This window comes from Belonocnema kinseyi, chromosome 8 (genome assembly GCF_010883055.1).
Source record: "Belonocnema kinseyi isolate 2016_QV_RU_SX_M_011 chromosome 8, B_treatae_v1, whole genome shotgun sequence".
NCBI classification, from domain to species: Eukaryota; Metazoa; Arthropoda; class Insecta; order Hymenoptera; family Cynipidae; genus Belonocnema; species Belonocnema kinseyi.
The window spans coordinates 36,183,341-36,189,229 of record NC_046664.1 but is presented as its reverse complement, the minus strand read 5'-3'; the positions used below and the strand labels follow the sequence as shown (position 1 = coordinate 36,189,229).

At 35.1% G+C, this 5,889-nt stretch overlaps 1 long non-coding RNA gene across 1 annotated transcript in view; it reads right to left on the bottom strand.

Annotated features, from left to right (window-relative positions):
* LOC117179024 overlaps positions 1-5,889 on the bottom strand; it is a 7,772-nt gene that overhangs the window by 1,129 nt on the left and 754 nt on the right. The gene's annotated exons all lie outside the window — the stretch shown is intronic.

Below are 5,889 nucleotides of genomic sequence, written 5' to 3'. Positions count from 1 at the left end.
AATTAAAATTTTGAAAATTGAACAATTTCAGTAGAAGAAAATTATCATTGTATTATTTGAAATATTAAATGTAAAAAATTGAAAAAATTCATTTTTAATTGAAAAATCTCGAAATTGTAAGATTTCAGATTAAGCTTTCGAAAATATGGACAATTTTAAAAAGATTCCAAATTTAATAATTACACGTCATAATTTTTTAAATTGGATCATTCAAAACACGAAAAACATGAAATTGTATTATTTACATTTGAAAGCGCTCAGAAATAAATAATTTGAAATTTAAACTTTCAATTTTATATAATATTCATTTCGAAGCGATGAAAACGTAGAAATGTTGAAATTAGAAACTAAATTGTATGTTTCCAAGTAAAGGCTTCTGAAATTATAAATATTTGAATTCTGATTAAATACAAAAATTCAAATTCAGCATTAAAATTGATTAGCCAAATTTCTTAGATCAAAAAAACTTCCCGCTGCGCAGGCATGCTCTCATAATGTGTTTCATGAAAAAAAGGTCAAAAGTAAATTTTTTGATCTAATTTAGGCAAACAGTTTTGTTATTAAACTTTTTATTGAACCTTGTTTCTTTTTTCACAAATTTTATTCGTTTATTTGTAATGTCCTTTTTCACAATTAAACAAAACTATGCCTTTTATGAGAAAAAATCTTAATAAATTATATAAATAATAAATATAAATAATAAAAAATTTAATAAATTATGTAAAAGAATAAACTTGGACTTTTTCGTATTCAGATCCAACCTATTCTTATTCAGGTATTTTCTCAACCTTTTCATAATCTCCTTTAAGGCCTCGCGCTTCTGTCCAGCAACACTTTCACCTGCAGACGCAAGTGACTATATTCACCCCTCCTACCCTAAATCCTCCTTCCACTCCGCCCGGTAGCTTACATTCCATATACGCGATTAAAATCGCAAAAGCGATGGGCTTTTGTGAGTATATCAGCTAACTGAGAATCTATTGGGACATAGCATACATCGATTTTTCTACTCACATACTTTTCGAGGATGAAACGATATCGCATGTCAATATGTTTTGTCCTTTTGTGGAACTCTGGATTGCGTACGAGGCGGATTGCGCTGTATTTATCAATATTAATAATGGTTGGATCTTCACATTAACATGCGACATCACTTAGAAGTTGTATCAATCAGATGGCTTCTTTTGCCGCAGAACACGCCGCTACATACTATACTCGGCCACGGTAGTACTTAGTGTTACCATTTTCTGATGCAGTGACGACCATGTAACTGTACCGCTGACAAGTTAAATACATATCCCAAGATCGATCGACGCGTGTCAATGTCCACTGCGTAATCTGAATCAGAGTAACCTATCGGTCTGAGATCGCTTCCACTGTTTTTATACAGAATTCCTACATCTGATGTGGCTTTCCGATATCGAAAAAATCTCTTTGTAGCTTGCCAACGACTAGCCATACTCAACAAAATTAAAGAACCAACTGCTTCGTGATACGGGATTTATGCATAACTTGTCCTATTTTCTTGATCAGATTCTAAAATTACATTAGAATCAGCAGGTATTAACAAGGGTTTAGTTTCAAGCATATAAAAACGCGATAACATTGTCTCCACATATGTTTTTTGGTTAACAAATCTGGAACGTTTTTTGTGGTCTCGAATCAATTGCAGCCCAAAGTGATTTAAAATTGATTTTGGAGTGCTTGGATTACATCGTTGAATGCCCGTCGGCACTTGTTTCTTTTAAATTGAATTTCTTCAAAAATGTACTAAACCTTGAATTCCAACAACGTGAGGCTTGTTTTAGTCCATACAACAATTTTACGAGCTTACAGACAATATTTTTACTACCGACAGTAACACCTTTTGGCACTTTCGTATAGGTCTTCTTCCAGATAGATCTCCATTTAGAAATGCTGATTTCACGTCGAACTGTTTGATTTCCAAACCTTTTCAGCAGCAATAGCAAGAAGGATTCGCACAATCCACAATGCGCACAATCCATGTTCCATGTTCCGTTATTCTGATGAGTTTCTGGCTCGCGGTACTCAAAATAATTCGCCTGATATCTGTCAGGAGGGCGTATTATATTCAGATCTCAAACCTGATAGCCTTGGTTTTCAGGTGGCTGTTGTTTCCTTGGTTCATTATTTTGATGTACATCCTGGTTGATACCACCGCCTGCAACCCCTTTGACTCTTCCTTCATCTACATGAATTTTATGTTCACCTTCCCTAGACTTACGTTTTCCGGTAATAATTAATGGGAATTCGATAAACGTCACATTTCTGGGAATATGGTTATTTGATGAGTGACTGGATTGTAAAGTCAATAAATTGTGGATTCGCCTTGATATCCAACAAACTGCGGCTTCTTTGACTTTTTATAAAATTTCACTCGATGATTGTCCGGAATATGAGCAAAGGCATCACATCCAAAAATTCTTGCAGAAGACGAATTGGACTTATTACCAGTACAAATTTCATAAGGGGTGGTATCTTTTACCTGCGTAGATGAAGTGCGATTAAGTATGTATACTGCTGTGTTTACAGCTTCAATCCACAGGAACCGTGGCATATCTTTCGCATGTAGCATCGACCTCGCAATCTCAGTTATGGTGCGAGTATCTCTTTCTGAGCGACCGTTCTGCTCAGGAGTGTACGGGGCTGTAGTCTTAAATTGTATGCCCCTGTGAATAAGGTAATCCTCTATTTGTTTGTTTATATATTTTTGGCCGTTGACGACTCGTGGCACCTTAATGTGCCCAAAATTATTATTACGGCGGAAAGGGTGTCTAGGCGCAAAACCTATTAAAATAACAGAGTTGTAAACACTATTCTGGGACTAAACTAAGAAAATAGACTGAAGATAGAGAAAATATAGAATTGATTCCGAAATTTACATCAGCCTCATATGAGGTGCAGATGAGAACTGATTCGTAGCAGGTCAAGAAGCAACGTGTTTATATGTACATACTTATAGGTGGCGCCAATTCTGCATAGCAACTAAATACAGCATGACTTATTCGAGCAAGATCCACAAAAAACCCGTACACTTTCGCCCTTTCTTCACTAATTCTCTGTCCACTACATGCTAAAAAACGTAGATACTGTTGATAGTGCCCCTATTCGCTCTAAGGCTCGCCTGCCTCTCCGGCAATATTCCTTTTCCCTCGACATCCTTCCGTAGCCTCTCTGCCAATACCATCGCATATACTTAGGAACGCCGTATTCATTAGCGTAATTCCTCTATAATTTTCCTGCCTATTCCTACCTTCTTGTTTATACAGTGGCTCTATTAACCCCTCTCTCTGCCCTCCTGTGAAACCCACCCCACTCCATACTTTCTTCACAACCCCCTATAGCCTCTCCCTAACCTCTTGTGCACTAAAAAGCCAATCTTCGTTCTCTACCCCATCCAACTCTGATGCCTTTAACCTTCTAAAATTTCTTATATGTTTCTCTATCCCTATTCTACTCTTCCTAAATCGGATTATTAGCATTCAAACGTCCTCTGTCTTAACACTTCGAAACTCCTCTACTAAGTCTTTCTCCCATCCCTGTACCTTCTTATTATATATCACACTAATCCCCTTCCTCATTTGTACGTACTCCTTCCCTTTCGCAGTTCTCTCTTTCCACTTCTTGTACTTCCTTTTCATCCTTTTATAGTCCCTAGCCTTCTTTTACACACATCCTTTGACTTTCTCTTTCAGATCCTCACATATCTCTTTCACCGACTCCCGTTCAAAACATACCTTCCCTATCTGCTCCTGACACTTTAGAGGTAGTAGTTCAACGTGTAGTAACAATTTTTGTTGTCTATCAGCATATACTTAATCCCTTTAAAATTTCAATTATTTTAAGTAAATTTAAATTGTTTAAAAATTAACAGTTTAAAAATTGTTCATTTTTTTCAAAATTAACCTATTTTAATTTCAATTACAAAATTGAAACTTATGAAAGAGAAAAATAAAAAATCCAACGTTCAACATTTGGGGGAGAGTGGGGTAAAATGTCGCGCTTTGAATTAAGGGAGGCAACCCATGTAACACCTCAAAAATAAGGGTATATTTTGGGATTCTTGGGGGATGAAGAATATAACGAATCTTTCCAAAACTTCTATGGTTTATTGAGGCACTTTTGAACTAAGAAATACAATTAATACAATTTTTCAGCCATAAATATGCATCACATTTATAATTATAAGGGCAGATGATAAACTTGTTCAGCCGGGAGATGTGAAATTGCCCGCACTCTAAGTTTTTCACAGATGCGTCCGAAACGAAAAAACAAAAAAGTTTTTGGAAGTTTCTATTAATAGCTTCTGTGTGAACCAAAAAAAGTTGAAAAATAATCATTTTTGACAAAATGGCGTCACTTTTTTTAAAAATGTGATTTTTACCCAAAAATTTTCATGAAATTGTTTAAACATAATTTTTTAAACATTTTTTTCTAGTTCAGAGAGGTTCGCACAGAAGACAATCATTTTAACTATATGCTTAGGCAAGGAGAACTCAATCGGTCAAATACTTTTTGAGTTATCTTGCCGGCAATGTTGAAAAATGTGAAACCGAGAACAACGCGTTTAAAAATTTACATGTTGAAAAAAGGGAACATCGGCAGGCTAGTGCGACGCGCCTTTTATCTGTTAAAGAATGCGCCCGCGAATCTGAAACTTTTACATAATGTTTTTGGGATGAAAAGCTTCTATTTAAGCACCAAAAAAAATCGATTCTTTGAAGCCGTTAGATGGGTCGCCCCCCTTCAATGCCTTATAAATTATAATTAAAATGTGATTTTGATGTGTGTATTTTAAGATGAAGCTTAAATTATCAGGGAACACATGTTATTATTCCACACCGCTTTTTAACTCGTTATTATTTTACATTTAAATAATTGATGGATGAAGGATTTCATCCAGCGTACCCCATACCCTGCGTTATGCCAACTGTCATATTACAACCATTTATGTAAACAATATAAAAATTGTAAAAAAATTATATAATATAATAACTTTGGAACGTGTAATGTGAAAAAAAATTCCTCCATAAATTTTCAACAGTAATTAAATGTTTTCTTATTAAATAAAGTAAAGTACGTGGCAATATCAGTTATAACCTCTTGCTCCCTACTGAGATATATGAGCTCGCCACGGCGCACAGTGGCCGATTCTGGATTCAAGTGTTGATAACTTATGTGTACTGCCAATTTTGAGCCGAATTGAACCGCTCATTTTTTTAAATACTTGTGAATACTTGTAGTTTTAAAAAACACAGCTAGAATTAGGTTTCGATTTGTAAGAACTAAACTAAAAAACCATCGGAAATCATCATAGCCAGTGGCCTAAAAATATTAGTACTGAGCGCTGGTTAGAGATGGCATCAAAATGACAATGAAATTGTAAAATATGTCAAAAAAAAGAGTACCCCTATTTTTTGTTTTGCTATTTTACGTCACCAACTAATATGAAAATCAAAAAATACGGCCGTTATTTGTAATTCCCACCATATCCCGTACAGACACCATACCACACTCTCCCCTACTTTTATTTCGAACACAATTTTTTCAGTTTTAATGTAAAATCAATGCGCTTTATTAGTAAGACTTGAATTTAAAAAGTTAATAAATTAAAATAAACATATACCAGCAAACTCTTAACATATTGAAGGATCATCAGTAAATAACGGCGAGATTATCGCAGTGCAGTGCTACCAATTGCATGCGCGCACCACCTTGCGATCGTTTTGGATGCACATTGGTGCAGATTGTGTTAGGTCAGCATAGTGGCATTGAGTCCATTTTGCGTGATCAAGAAGTGCGAGTGCCTTAATTATACATAATTTGTTCATATTTGTATATTAAGTTTTAAATTAAGAGAAAAAGTGT